The sequence below is a fragment of the Dermacentor variabilis genome, chromosome 2, assembly GCF_050947875.1.
Source record: "Dermacentor variabilis isolate Ectoservices chromosome 2, ASM5094787v1, whole genome shotgun sequence".
Classification (NCBI taxonomy): domain Eukaryota; kingdom Metazoa; phylum Arthropoda; class Arachnida; order Ixodida; family Ixodidae; genus Dermacentor; species Dermacentor variabilis.
This window is the reverse complement of record NC_134569.1, coordinates 59,795,075-59,809,662: the sequence shown is the minus strand read 5'-3', so window position 1 is coordinate 59,809,662 and position 14,588 is coordinate 59,795,075. Positions and strand designations below refer to the sequence as shown.

At 49.1% G+C, this 14,588-nt stretch overlaps 1 protein-coding gene across 1 annotated transcript in view; it reads right to left on the bottom strand.

The window, feature by feature from the left end:
• LOC142571945 (beta-1,4-mannosyl-glycoprotein 4-beta-N-acetylglucosaminyltransferase-like) overlaps window positions 1–11,948 on the bottom strand; it is a 42,176-nt gene extending 30,228 nt beyond the window's left edge. The window contains exon 1 of the mRNA XM_075680687.1: window positions 11,826–11,948. The gene's annotated coding sequence lies outside the window, so the exon portion shown is untranslated. The remainder of the gene's footprint in view (window positions 1–11,825) is intronic.
• Window positions 11,949–14,588: the final 2,640 nt, after the last annotated feature.

Genomic DNA, 14,588 nt, shown 5'->3' with positions numbered 1-14,588 from the left:
AAGCTCACGTTGTCAGAGGAGCTGCCTCAACAAGAGCTCGATGGATCGCATCACAATTACGGCTGAAAGCACGTAGTTAAGTTCTGGATGACAAAATAAAGAAAACGTTTATTGCGGTATGATTGAGGGTCCACCAGCTGAATCGCGTAGCCCCGTCCGAAACGACATTCTATATATGGCGGACACTTGTACTGTAAGTCCACGTGCACGCGGCTATATAATCCGATCACGCAGAGAATGCTCCGGCTATCCTCCTGCCGCAGTCGCCAATCTCGCGTGGTCCACCTGCTAGCGCGGCGATATGGCTTCGTTCCACGGGCTCCATCATCGTGCTTCAGGGAACGAAGGCGTTCTCTCGGCGAGCTCGATCGAGCGCTAAACCAAGGTCATCGAGGTCAGTGTGTTCCACACGTTGCGGCCGACTCGGGCGCCTGCTCCTTTTCTTTTTCCAGCGCGGGCTTCTTTCTGTGACCCGCGTGTTATAAGCGGCCGCCCACAGAAACGGCCCTGCGAACGGTTCAGGCAGGCAGGCGCTCGCTCTCCGTGCGTTTCGAGAAGAGCCCCGCACACTCTGCACCACCGCCGTCGTTTTGACTCTGGATTGGGCACGCACGGCTATTGAGCACTTCGGAGGAGAGAAACGTCCCGCGGAGCCACGCTGTGTGGTATAGACCCCCTTGACCCCCTGAGGCCGCCTTTTCCTTTTTGAGAGATTGGCATCTACTTCGTTGCCGTCCGCTTGGTGGCTGCGCAAAAGGGTGTCGGTTAAAAGCAGTCTTTCAGATATTGTGTTCCTTCTTTTTTCTTCTGTTTCTTTTTCCTCGAGATTTCGTGGCTGGCTTTCGCCGTTGAGGGCGTTGCAGGGATCGGGAGGTAAGTCGCCTGCCTGGGAATGCCAGTGGACGTGCCTGTCATTTCGTTTTCCTTCGTTATCTTCCTGGAGAAATTTCGTCCGACGTGGAGCTGCGATATACAGAAAGATGAGGACGCTTGAGGCCGGCCGTAAGAGGTCGACCTGACTGATGCTTCCGTCGTGTGCTATGCAGCGAGAAAGTTTAACTCAGTACTTGTGCACAAGTGGGGCGACACAGATGGATGGCGTACAGATGCATCAGTGGATGGCAGTGAGTACCCTGTAACTATAGCCTCAGACGGATAGGCCGCCGTGCCTTTGCAAAGCCTCAAGTTTGCTCGCTCACGTTGATGGTTTCAGGGCACGCTAACTTGAGGCGAGGGTTACTCAGATGCGTCGGCACGCTTCAAGATAGCGACTCACTCTTTCTCAGAGTCTATTTGTGGCACAGCACTAAAAGCTCGGCGGAGAAGCAGGACTTGAAACGCTGTTGTTTTCCTCTTGAGAGCAATTCTGCAGATGAAGGCCTGCAAAGTAGCACTGCAGTCTGAACAGTTAGGTGTGAATGAATTATTGGGGTGCATCTATTTATACTACGGATAGAGAACGTGATACAGTAAGTAGTTTTAGACGCATCGGAATTTATTGACTTAGTAGACGGACAAAGACTCCTCGCATGTGCAGTAGCCGAACAGTGTATGCTTGGCTCTTTTCGTACTCAGGGTTTATATGCACCCTCTAAATTTTGGCCCGATACTTCTAATACTCTAAAGTGATTCCTCTGCGGAACCGGTTTAACGTTGTTTCAGGGCGACGTACAGTATCCCACTGCTGTAAACGTGACAGTGAAACGCGGAAACGCATGCAATGCAGCTGCCTTTCTAAACGTCACCGTAAGTGAAAGCCGCATCACGGCAACAGCAATTTTTTTCCAACCTTGAACTATACAGTTCCCTGCGCCTCCTAAGCCACAACTGGTGTCGATGAACTTCTGTTTCGATTTTGTTGTTGTGTTTTTGTTTTGAACAGACGGAAAGTTCCAACGCTGTCACGACATCTAACGTTCATTAGCTGCGTTAATCTTTGCCCGTAACCGTGCTACAAAGTCAGTTTGAAGTGCGTCGTTCCTGACATAGTAGCAGTCGCTGCAATGTCATGGTAAAGACGCATTGTGCAAGAGAGACAGGACACTTTAATTTGAGAAAACCAGAGAGGTCGGCCGGAGAAGCGTTGTCTCTGGCCTGCTACTCTGCGCAGGGAAGAGGGAGAATGGTAGGAAAGAAGGGGAGAGGGGGAGTGCTCTTGACAAGTATAGTGCACCGTGAACTATGTACACGTGCGATATGCATACACGTTCTGCGCACACACGTAACCCACGTGAGCAGGCATCTGTCATGCATCTCTATAGAGCCTGGAGGTGAGGCCGCTCTCCGCTAAAAATGTCAAGAGCACTCTCGTTGCCGGCAGTGTATCTTTGACTACTGTTCCATGACTCTAAAATCTTCTGCTCCAAAAGGGGTTTGTCGTCCAAACAAGACAACGTGGTGTTAAGTATCTGACGTTCTGTGCGGCAACCAGGGCAGTCGCAGAGATGTGTGAAATCGTCTCCGGAGTATTACATGCACGCATGCCTGACAGGTGGGGTAATTTTCACGGTCTGTCTTAGGGAAATAATGTCGTGTGAAGGCCACCTCAAACCTCAGTCAGTGCCGTAATGCTGCGTAGCGTTGTGTCTGGAGAAAGAAATTTTATTGACTTCGCGTCGGTATATATGCACTTTGGCTCCTGTATCTGCTGGCACATTGCCGAAGATACCGCAGTGGCTGGGTATGCACTGGATCACTGTGATGTAATCCTTCTCATGTGCTTGCCACATACGAAAGAGCTGTGCCTACGAAGAGCTTTACGCCAAAGTACTATAGAAGGAGAAGTAATCAGACTGTGACTACACGCAGCGTTCAATGATATCGCACATAAAGCGGCAAAACGGGGTGCAATGAAATGCCGCAGGTGCGGGTCGGTCATACGTAATATAAGTGAAAGGGCATCCGGAAACAAATAGGCCAATAATGTGCGAATTCTCGACCTTAAATTCACAGATCGGACGGATTTCCGACTCTCCGCCCTCGCACAGCCCTCATAATTTAACGGCGTTTCTCAGCACAAAGATACACAGACGCAAAACAACGGCGCTCACGATCGCCTTGCTCTATTCTAAGTGCCAGCTTCAAATGCCGCGAAAGTAATTAATAAACGTGCAAGGAGTCCCGCGTCTCTCTCGTAGTTCCGCCTTCCTCGAGACCCGATGATCTACGCCCTCGCAAAGCAGGTCGCCCCCCGATCGGCCGCATGCCGCGCAACACATCGTCCCGGTCCGTCTGCGCTAGCTTGCGCCAGTGTCTCGCGTCCACGCGCTAATCTGCAGGTGCCGCTGGCGGGCGGAAGCGAGACAAAGCGAGATAGGGGGGCGCGAATCGAGGAGAAAACGCCGCGTGCCGTCTCGTCAGCGCGTACGAAAAATGCTCCTCTCGCGTTGCGCTCCAGCGCTCGTATATAACGGGCTATGGGAGGGCCTCTCAAGGAGGCGGCTCTCACGTCGTCGGGTTGTTTTTCCGGCTCGCAGAAATGCGCTCAAGGAAACGAGCGCTCGCGCTGTCAGGGAGATGAGTCGTGACTCTCCGCGGGCGCCGTCGGCGTGCGCGGATCTGCGAGCTCGTTCGTGAGTTTGAGCGCGCGCGTGTGTAATAAGCGCGGGACGAAATCGCAAGCATTATTGGCGAGAGAGTCTTTTGCCTCTGGGCCGGCCCCTCTGTCTTCCTCACTAAAACCGTGCAGGATTCTCGAAACTCCAGATTGCATCCTTAGCAACACGAAGCTGCTGGCAGGTGTCAGCATTTCATCATTTGCCATCTCCACATGTCGGGGCGCCATATGGGCAAAGAAAGAAATAGAAAGGAAGCCGTTTTTTATGTGTACAATCGCGCTGTCGCAGGGTAGGGGGCATTGGATCCGAAGAAAAGAAAAGTCGAATATTTCTGCTGAATGGACACACTGCAGAATTCGGACCTGAAACCAGATGAATATAGGCGACCTGCAGTGCGCTTTATTCAGTTCCTACGCGCAACCCGTGCCTTGCAATATTTTTGATGCCGACCGTGGTAAGTGCATCTCTACCGCTCCTCAAAGGAAAGCAACGATCCAAAGAGGACTAATCAGGAACCGTTCCGAAGCAAACGCGTCTTGCATGCAGATAGCCGCAGTGTAGAGGAAATTTCACGCTTTAGGAAAAAAAAATTGCTATATCCATATGCATGGGTGCAGCTATATGAGAGCGACGCAAAAGAGAGCACAATGGTATCCTCGAAGTCATACTTGTTATAGTTGACGCTTCCTGCGCACCGAGTTGTCCTTGATGTACCGCCTCGCACCACCAATTCGTTAACCAATGACCTTATAATCATTTCTAGTTAGCAAACCAGCCTGAAAATGTTAGATGAGGAGGTGACGTCCCACCACTCTCCGGCTGCTTGGTACACGAACGTTCTTGTATTGAGCCCCCAATGAAATTCGGCCGGCGCGGCCGGGAATCGCACCCGCTACACATTACGCGAGAAGCTGCCGCCTCGCAAATCGAATTAAAACCAATGAAGGAAAAAAAAAACAGCACGTTAACTGGACGAAAGAGGAGGCATTGGGGGCAAGCTCTGCGCTGCCCATACCCCTTTGAAACGTTCTTGATTCGGGCCCTGATTAGCCGGCATCGACTTCAACTTTCACAACGCTGCACGGTATTATGCGGCAGGGTACGGTATATACGCGGCAGAGTAAGAACCTGGAACGGGAGCGGAAAACTACGCCTCGTGCACAGAGCAACACGCGTGCATACCAACAACACAGAAGCGCTTCGAGAGCTTCGTTTACACGTTGCCGTGAAGGCTGGACCAGACTTTTCTCCGTTCTTTTGTTCTTGCTTTTCTTGTTTCCACCTCCCATCGACGCAGCACGGGAAGGCCATATAGGAACGGGCGGCTGCCGATCGCACGAAGGCTTCGTGCTCGCCCGTGTTCGTTGGCATGCCGCGCGCACGTCCGCGTGGCTAACTTGCGCCGCGCCCTCGATCACCGCTCACGGTTGCCCGGTCCGATTCCCGCGGCCGAGGGCGTGTCTCTCTCCGGCACGGGGTGGGGGTTGTGCAGTACACACACGCGAACGAACGCGTGCTGGACGCGATCATCGCTGCCCGTTCAACGGGCCCTCGTTTCTTTTCTTCTATTGCGCCATTGGGGAGCAGACGCCCGGCACCTCTTGGTATACTTACAAGGACGGACAGGGCCAACGCTGTCCACGACGTCGAAGGTTCATTAGCCACGGAGCGGCGTTACCATTGAGGCAGCGGATGCGACGCCAGTGACCGCCGCCAAATGTTGCGATGTCGACAGCGCATGATACGAGATGCTGTAGTTTGAGAAATATGTGACGGTCCTTTAGTAGCAGTCTACAGCTGATTGAACGCATAATAACTAAAAAAAGAAGAAAGAAACAAAGGAAATATAAGGTATTTCTTTTTGTACGCGTCTGCAAAACTAATTATTAAGAAAGAAGAAATAGGAAGGAAGGTGCCCTGTGTGCCTCTTGTATTGAATAGACTATGTTTCTAACTGTTCCCCAGTTCCATTTACTTCGTATAAGGTGGTTGAGAGGACTGCTCTTTGCGGGTTGAAACGAGAGCACTGACAAAGAAGGTGCGCGATTGTTTCATTGCACCCGCAGAAGTCACAAAGTGGGCTGCTGGCCATTCCGATAAGGAAAGAGTACGCATTTGAATATGCGCCCTATGACAGAAAACAAGACCCTTGGAAACTGGCCTACGCGAACATCAGCGCGATCCGCTATGAAGGCGCTCCTGCGGTACTTAAAATACACGGGACCTTGTGACAAATTGGGACTGCACACTGTGTGACGTAAGACTGTACGGTGACACTGCGCAACATTAGGAGCGCCTGTGCGGGCTGCGTGACAGTGCCCACAGAAACAGTTCGTGTGTATGTGCGCGCGTGTGTGTAGGTGTCTTTTAATTCTTTTTAATTTTTTTATCCTTCTCTCTCTCACCTATCGCCTCCCCTTGCCCCTCCCCCAGTACAGTGTAGCCAACCGGAGATAATCTCTGGTTAACCTCCCTGTCTTTCCTTTGCCTTGCTCTCTCTGTCTTTCTACTTCGCATACTTCCATCGCAACAATAAAACAAGTCTTTGAATGAATTGATTGCAACAATCCTTGTCTTTGCATTTAATTAAGTGTATAAATAACCGCTTGGCCGAGCATATATATATATATATATATATATATATATAGAGTACGTACTCTATATATACATATATATAGAGTACGTACGTACTCACGTACTCTATATATACATATATATAGAGTACGTGAGCGAAGAAAGAGACCGAACAATGCTTTTGATGTGAATAACGTAAACTACATTTCCTAGAAAAGTGACGCGCATCCTCATAACTTAAAAGTGAAAACGCACAATAATGTTTTCGTTATTTATTTATTTATTTATTTATTTATTTATTTATTTTTACGTACTAAAGTGGCGCCTGCGCTGTGAGCGGTGCCGTAGGATGGGGAGCCCCGGATTTATTCATAGAACATTGGTCGGAATTACGAATTCCAACCGTTTCTCTATTTTCATTGAGCTGTACGCCACTGATGGGATTGCCTATTCATCGGGTCGGATGATAAGAAGATAACTGAAGAGACACAAGAAAATGATTATTGTATATAACGAAACCTCTAAAGCGCCGGCAAATAATTATCGCTCCGGAAGGCTTGGATCTGCGCTTCCGACGGAGAGAGAACAGCGAGCACATTTCACAGAGCTTCAGCTACTATAGGTATAAGCCAGAAGGCAGCACAGTGCGCGAATCTAAATACCGGCATTGCCAATTGGGGGGTGACGGAACGCTGGGTTCGTTCCGCATCGGGGCGTGCGCGGAGTGGCGCGTTCATTGGAGCGCGCAGAAAAATTGCCTGCCCGCTAGCGTATCTGCATGAGTGATCGCGTCGTGCTCGATGACACAAATGATAACGGACTGCGTCTAGCCGGTCTTGCGTCATTTAGCATGCGTCCCGCATACAAAGCATCACTTCACTTGGGAACACAGAGCGACACTGGTTTAAAACGCATAGTCGCGTCGATGTTATGCGCAGATAACGTATACCTCAACTCTCCTCTTTTCATTTCTTGGTTCATTCCCGTGATAGCCGTGTTTGTCGGTCGGGCATTCTAGTTTCTTGGCATTAAAACGAAGCGACGGCGTGCGGAACAAGGAAGCCGGTGGGGCAGTTAATTAAAGGGGCTGAACGCATACCGGCGTACGAAGAACGCATTACGGCAACACGTGTCGTTCCCATTATTAAAGAATATAAACGCAATCATCCTAACTGCCAGCCTCTGCAAAAGTGTGTCGACTGCCATACAGTTTACTGAAGGAGTGAAGTTACCGTCGCTGCCAGTATAACGGTTGTGCAGTATAGAGATAGAGATATAGAAGCAAGAACAGGCAGGGAGTTTAACTAGATTCACGTCCGGTTCACTACCCTGCACTAAGGGAAAGAAATAAAGAGGCAAGAAAGAGACCAGAAAGTTCATCGTTGCATGTGTGACCGCGCAATGCTATTTGAGCAAAATGACGCACCTGTCTAGCATTACACTTGCTAGTAGTGACGCGTATGGGGACAGTTGGACCGCAGTTCAAGCGAATGGGAACGGGAGGCTCCGAGATGTATCTTCAAGCCTGTATATAGAATTCGTCTACGACTAGCGATTTCGTGTATAGCTGCTTACACGTTCCCCATAGCATAACACTACAAGAACCAGGGATATTATTTTGGACATCATCGAATTCCGCCATGTTCTCAATTTCTGTCATGGCGGTGTACTTTGAACCAATCAGAGAGGCCGTCCGTAAGTGGCAGCACCCTGAGACAACCGGAGCTGAGTTAAGATAATTTCTACAATACGGCGGAATTCGCCGCTTTCCGGAAAAGCGCCCCAGCAGGCGTATATTATTAATCTGGACGTGAATTGAAGTTGAATTATCGGCTTTTAGGTGCCAATACCACGATTTGATTATGAGGCACATCGTAATGGGGGACTCCGGATTAATTCTTGACCACCAGAGGATCGTTAACCTGGACGTGAATATATAGCATTGACGGTATAACATAGTACTAATCACGTGCTAGTCCAAGATGGCATTACCGTAAAACGAGACGTGTTTGTCAAATGTGTCTTTTAAATGGTTATGGGAAGACGGGGGAAAAAGAAAGAAAGAAGTAGAATAAAGGAAGGAAACAGACAGGCAACGAGTGTAATGCTTTTGTCCCTGTTAATCCTCGGTTACGTTCCTTAGATAAATGTGCATAGAAGCTAGCCGTAAACATTCAACGGTATCGCTCTGGCTTTAATTACGCCAGATTACTATAACAATATGTCAATTTCCTTCGCGAAGCGTGGTCAATGTGGCATGCTTACAAGAAGCCAGGCTATGAAAATTAAATAGATGGGAGAATTATTCGACGCGGACACGCCCAGACATCTCGCGTATATTACCAGGGCCCGGACCGATACATTATACATCCGGTCACGTATAGCTAGCACTGAAAGGGCAACTCCGGCGATAATGCGATGTCCACTGATCTGAATAAAATTTTGAATATATGTTCCCTTTTGCACTCTGATTATCCGTGCCAGACTATATGGCAGCAAGTCATTTAGTTTTCCTGAAAATGAATTTTAAAGATTGGTTGCGTTCCCGACTCATGACTTTCTACTGGCCACCCTGTGTTTGCGATGTCCGAGGCTACACCGCCACTGTCGCTGAAATCATCGCTTAAATCACCGCTGTTTAGTTCGAAACTCTGTAAAAGCTATCTGTGTCGTCAGGAGACATAATCAGCTTCGCTTCTTCGACGTTAGCGCCACGTGCACTGCGTGTTTAGCACGCGTTGTGCGTGCTTACATTATGGTAATGTATGACCTGACGTCATTGACTCGATAATCGTAACGTCACACGAAGCAGCTGCCCGTTTCGGTTTCGGTATCTCGTTTATTGGTTATTTGAAATTATTGATTAATTTTTACGCAAATTGAACCACTTTACTGGTGACAGGACTATCAATGCAATTTGAAAAGCACAATATCCTGATACGGTTAAAAAAACGCCGGAGTTGCCTTTTAACGACGAGTCATCTTGTCAAAGTGTTAGTCCTGAATTTAGACGCCCCACTTCTTTGTTCTTTCATAGACACTTCCACCTTGACCCTACCAGAAGTCGGTGCATTATGTGCGCAGACAGAGATCATGATGTGATTCACTCGTTACTATGTGCGCCGCAAAGCTAAATTTATCGTTCAGCGTCTTCCACTGTCATCCCTTGAACACGACGGCGTCTTCCAACGCGCCAAAGCTAAATCGAACAAACTATTAGATTTCCAGTTTTTAACACGGGAAATGGAGGATCTTCACTGTAGAACACACATGTCTTGCTTAAAGCTTGGGGTGTTCGAATAGGGAAATTTCTGAGTTGAATACGAGTATTCGAGAAAAACAGCCTTGCAATATTGACCGAATGTTTTCTCATCTGTAAACGAGGTGAAATGTAAATTTTACGTGGAATTCGCTCAGTAAAGAAAAATTGCGTGTTTACGTTATTTGACACATACATATAATGCCTTTCGCAACTGTACGTCCGGTCAACTGAGGAGATTGTAAGCGACAAGCTGGTTCCAGTTATCTGGTGCACAAGCGAACAGCACCTCAGTAGCAGCACACATCGTGTTGTGTTCGTTGACGGCGATTACTTAAGTACTGCACATTGTTTCAAAGGGACGTAAGCATCGCGAGACTGAAAAATGATAACTTGCTTTGCGTGACTCGAGGCAACAAATTTGTAGACTGTATAAAAACTAGGGATTCTTGTCAGACGACTGGAAATTATTTGGCACCTGCCTCACGTGCTCGCTCGGGAACTGCTGCCTCTGAGCAACAACCGCAGCTGTCCTCTAATAGAATCAACCCGAAGAGCCCGCACTTGCGTCGGGTTTCCTTCTGCCGAGGTTCCGATAACTGCTCTTATCCCTCATATTCAAGGAGAAACGAATATTCAACAATTTAGAATAGTGAACATTCATATTTAATGTGAATGAAACCCTAAAGACTATTCGATCTGCATTCCGAATTTCGAATATTCGCACATATTTACAAGTTAACATTTGTTGATGCAGCGATTCATGATATTGTTTCGAAAGGGAAAGGAAACTTAGAAAGCTATCGTCTCGTCGTTACTGCTTATTAATTAGCAGTTACGCGTGTTTCGGCCGTCATCTTCGAACCGCTGGTAAAATATGCAGTAAAAGCAGGAATACTGATATAACATGAGCGCGAACCACAACGTTGTCACTAACAGAAGCAATGGTCTTGCATCGTATGGTTTCCTTGAGGTCGCAAAATGCTCCGGCTAAGTAACGGGCAAAGAGCATCGAATTAAGTGATGACGATTGGCAGAGATAAAGTGACGCGCAACTTTCGAAAATTACTGCGGTGAATAAGCCACAGAGAACAAGACGGCAATGGTTACTAGCATTCGGGAAGAGCATGCCGTCAAGCATAGGCATTACAAATGAATCTTGAGCACTGGAAACCACAGCTGCAATTTCATGAACACGCGCGCAGACGAAGCGGAGTTGAGGCTCAAAAGCTGTTCATGCACGAACGTTTATTTTACGTTTTACGTTCTTATTTTACGAATATGTTGTGTTCTTTCCATAAGGTACAACATATAGCGTTGTTCTTGCTCATAAGTATACCCTAAAGGTACTATCCTACAGCTTCTGGCGTGCAGTCAATTAAAACACTGCAAGAAAGAGTCATTTGTCAGCGGCCCTTAATGGAACAAGCTTGAGCTATATAGGCTCATTGACCGAGAACGATAATATCGCGGAAACCGGGCGGAACATTCACGTGACCACAGTCACTTGCAGAAGCAGGGACGCATGTTCTCAAACCACGACAAAGCCTGCAGAATATGTGAACCAAGTAGAGTCACTCCATATAAAGCTGTCTCCGCGCGGCTTTCCCGACAACATCGCAGTTTCCCTCAAATAGCGAAATGCTCAGTGACTGGGATAGCGAGCGCACTCGGGATACTCGCCGATTATCTTGATTCCTATTTATATATTTCCTTCAGTTCACTTCGCGCATCGGCAGTGTTAACAATAGGAGGCTTGTAAGTGCTTTATTAGTGCGCAGAAAGATACCCTTAAGCGTAATATCACATCCCTCTGTGGTTGGACAGGCCCGTAGGTAGTGCGACGCGGGCTGACAGCTCGCGCGTGGGACTCCTGCCGTTATCGATGCCGATGGCTTACTGATATACCGTCCACGTGTAGCCGATGGTCTAGTGTACCAAACAACCCTCGGGCACAGTCCCTAACCACGGGGTGATTGTTTGCCGAGTAAGTATAATCTTCGTCGTAATCCTATTTATGTCCACCGCAGGACGAATACCTTTCCCAGCGATCTGCAAATACCCTAGTCTTGCGCCAGCTGACACCATCTCATGCCAGCAAATTTTATCATTTCATCACACCACCTCGCTGCCCTCGACCGCTCTTCTCTTCTCTCGGTAAACATTTTGTAACTCAACTAGACGCCTGGTTGCTTCTCCCGATGCATTACATGGCCTGCACAACTCAATTTTTTCCCCCTCTTAATGTCAACTGGAATATTCCCCGTTCCACCACTGCTCACCAACCACAGCTCGCCAGCAGGTTGGTTAATAGACCCCCTGTAGGTGCAGTGCACTGGTTCGAATGGGCAGGGCGTCGAAAATCTTACGGCACACGATGACTAGACTTGGGACGCATTCACTCTTGTCAATAGATCCTGTAACGGACCGCTCACCTGTGCCTGTTGGAGGAGCTGGCGGCGAGCTGTCCACGAGAAGGGCGACGGCGGCTATCCGCGGGCGACTGCGACATCGCGTTCGCGGGCGGCACACGCGTTCTCTGCGAGCCGGCTCCGGCGGGCGGCCGCCGTTGTTTGGGCGCCACCGCATCGCCGCGGGCCGCGCGAGTACGCGCGTGGCCGCACCCTCCTCTCCCGCTCTCCAGCACGGCACCTCCTCGCGGCCGCGCGATTTTCGCTCTCACGGGATCTCCTCCGCCCAGCCGAAGCCCTCGTGCGTCGCGCTTCTTCGTAAGTATATTATGCCTGCGTAAGCACAGTGGAAAAGAAGAGGCCGGTTAGTTGCATAGTTAGTTAGTTAGTTAGTCCCAGTTGTGGCACTAGAGGGGTACAGCTACATATGTATAGTGTGGGCATCGGTGCCGGTCGTCGCAAATCACTAGCTGCAATGCAGCAGCAGCAGTAGTAGTAGTAGTAGCAGAAGAAGAAGAAGAAGAAGAAGAAGAAGAAGAAGAAGAAGAAGAAGAAGAAATAAATTTACTCTCCCTCTCCCAACGTTGTGACACGTATAGCTACTGATAGGAAGTTTCAGCTTCGCCAACACACGAAAATCAAGGGTCATTTCCTCGATCCGCCTCTCACGTTGGAATTCACGCGTCGACGGGCAGCTCTAGATTTCCCCGGAAAGATATATACCGCAGCGCGTTCGCAGCCCGCGTCGCTTTTTATCTCGTGCCGCGCTTTGTTTCTGCTGCAGTGCGTCCCCGAAAGCTCGCCTGAGTTATGCCGCCCATTACAACGTTGCGCGGAGCCAGACCCTCCATTATCTGTGGTTTGCCGGCCAACGTCCAGGCGGCCGCGCCACATCGAGAGCGGTACAAGGCGTTCGCTTGTCGTGTACGCATGCGGGGCCGCCGTCACAACAACGGACCGACGCTTGTTGGTTTGAGGACGCGCGGCCGAGGCTCGGTATCACCATTTCTCGGCCTCGTCGCGCCGCAATTTCGGACATGCGCGGTCGGCGCGATCTCGTCTTTCTTGCGTTTCTTTTTTTTTTCCCCTCCGTTCTTGTTCTCTCAAATTAGTCCAGTGGACCGTGCGACCCCGAATAACTCTGACGAGGAGACGTTGTGGCCAGCGATAGAGAGACGCACTGCGGAGACCTTGCTTCAGATTGGCCCGAGAAGTACTTTGAGCGCCGCAGAGGATACTTTCAGCAGCTGCTTATCATGCAGGTTAACCATGCGCTAGCTTGGCGAATCGAGTGCAAGTCTGAGGTTCTTGCGTCGAGAGGTTGGCGCTATATAGTGTGTTTGAGGAAATAGGCAACGGGGCAGCGCTGGAGGGCCTATAGGCCGATGATGTTATTTAACGTACAAGTTCGAACACCGAGCTATTATGATGTCTTCTCGGTTAGTTGGCTTTTGTTTTGAGCGTATCAACGTGCAATGATGTGCAGTTCTAGGGAGAAACTAGTATGGGCTTTGTGAACTAAGGCTTGGCTACTCTTACGACAAGTGGAGATGATGGAGCATCTCCCGGCCTTCTATGAGTTCGAGAAAAAGACGAGAACGAATAATTTGACACCATGTGACGGCTTTACCCTCCCCACTTTCGCCCTCCAGCTTTCCTAGCACCTCCCTTTATTTATTTATTTATTTATTTATTTATTTATTTATTTATTTGCACTACTAGCTGTCACCCCCTTTTCCACATAGGCGCATGACCTATTCTGGCGAACAAATGGTTATATACGGTAAGTTCGTTTCAGAGCGCATTATGACATTCCTTGTTTTTGTGCACTAAAATCTCGCCTATACCGTCGCAGCACAACACGGCTTCGACGGGAAGGATTGCTGTTTGTAATATTCGGTAAGGGGTGTTGTTCACTTCTCAAGCAAGCTTATGTCGAACTCCCAGTAGCAACACTGTAGTCGTGCAAGGACACACAGTTCCTCCCACACGCGACCAACATTATCTATCCTCACCAAATGAAAGCTAGAGCAGTGTGTCCAGAATGGTGGTGATGACGACGACGACGACGACGACGACGACGACGACGACGACGACGATGATGATGATGATGATGATGATGATGATGATGATGATGATGATGATTTCAGGCAGTGGCACATATCCCCAACGGGGGACTGGCCAGAAAGCGGACGTTAGAACGATGAGAATGGACAGTCTGCATATTTGCAACGAAGGTCGCCGCGACGCGGAGCGACGTAAAGAATGTTTAGGCGAAGAAAAAAGCACTTAACTCTTGCCACTTGGCGGCTTGAATGATCATTAAAATTAAATTACGGGGTTTTACGTGCCAAAACCACTTTCTGATTATGAGGCACGCCGTAGTGGAGGACTCCGGAAATTTCGACCACCTGGGGTTCTTTAACGTGCACCTAAATCTAAGTACACGGGTGTTTTCGCATTTCGCCCCCATCGAAATGCGGCCGCCGCGGCCGGGATTCGATCCCGCTTGAATGATCATGCTCCGTACGAAAGTTCCCCAAAATTTGCACAGGTTATTATTATTCAAAAAATATCAGCGCTCCCAATCTTGGCAAACGTTTCCAAAATGTTTTTTTCCCTTCCCCCCCCCCCCCCCATCCTTTGCTTCACTATGCTGGATCCAAAAAGAAATTCGGGAGCCGCTGTAATGTCCACGAGCGCGGACACACAACGAACTGAAAGCCGCCGTCGACGACAGTTACGCCTCACCGACGCTCGCCTCGCGAGGTTCTCACGTAACCGTGG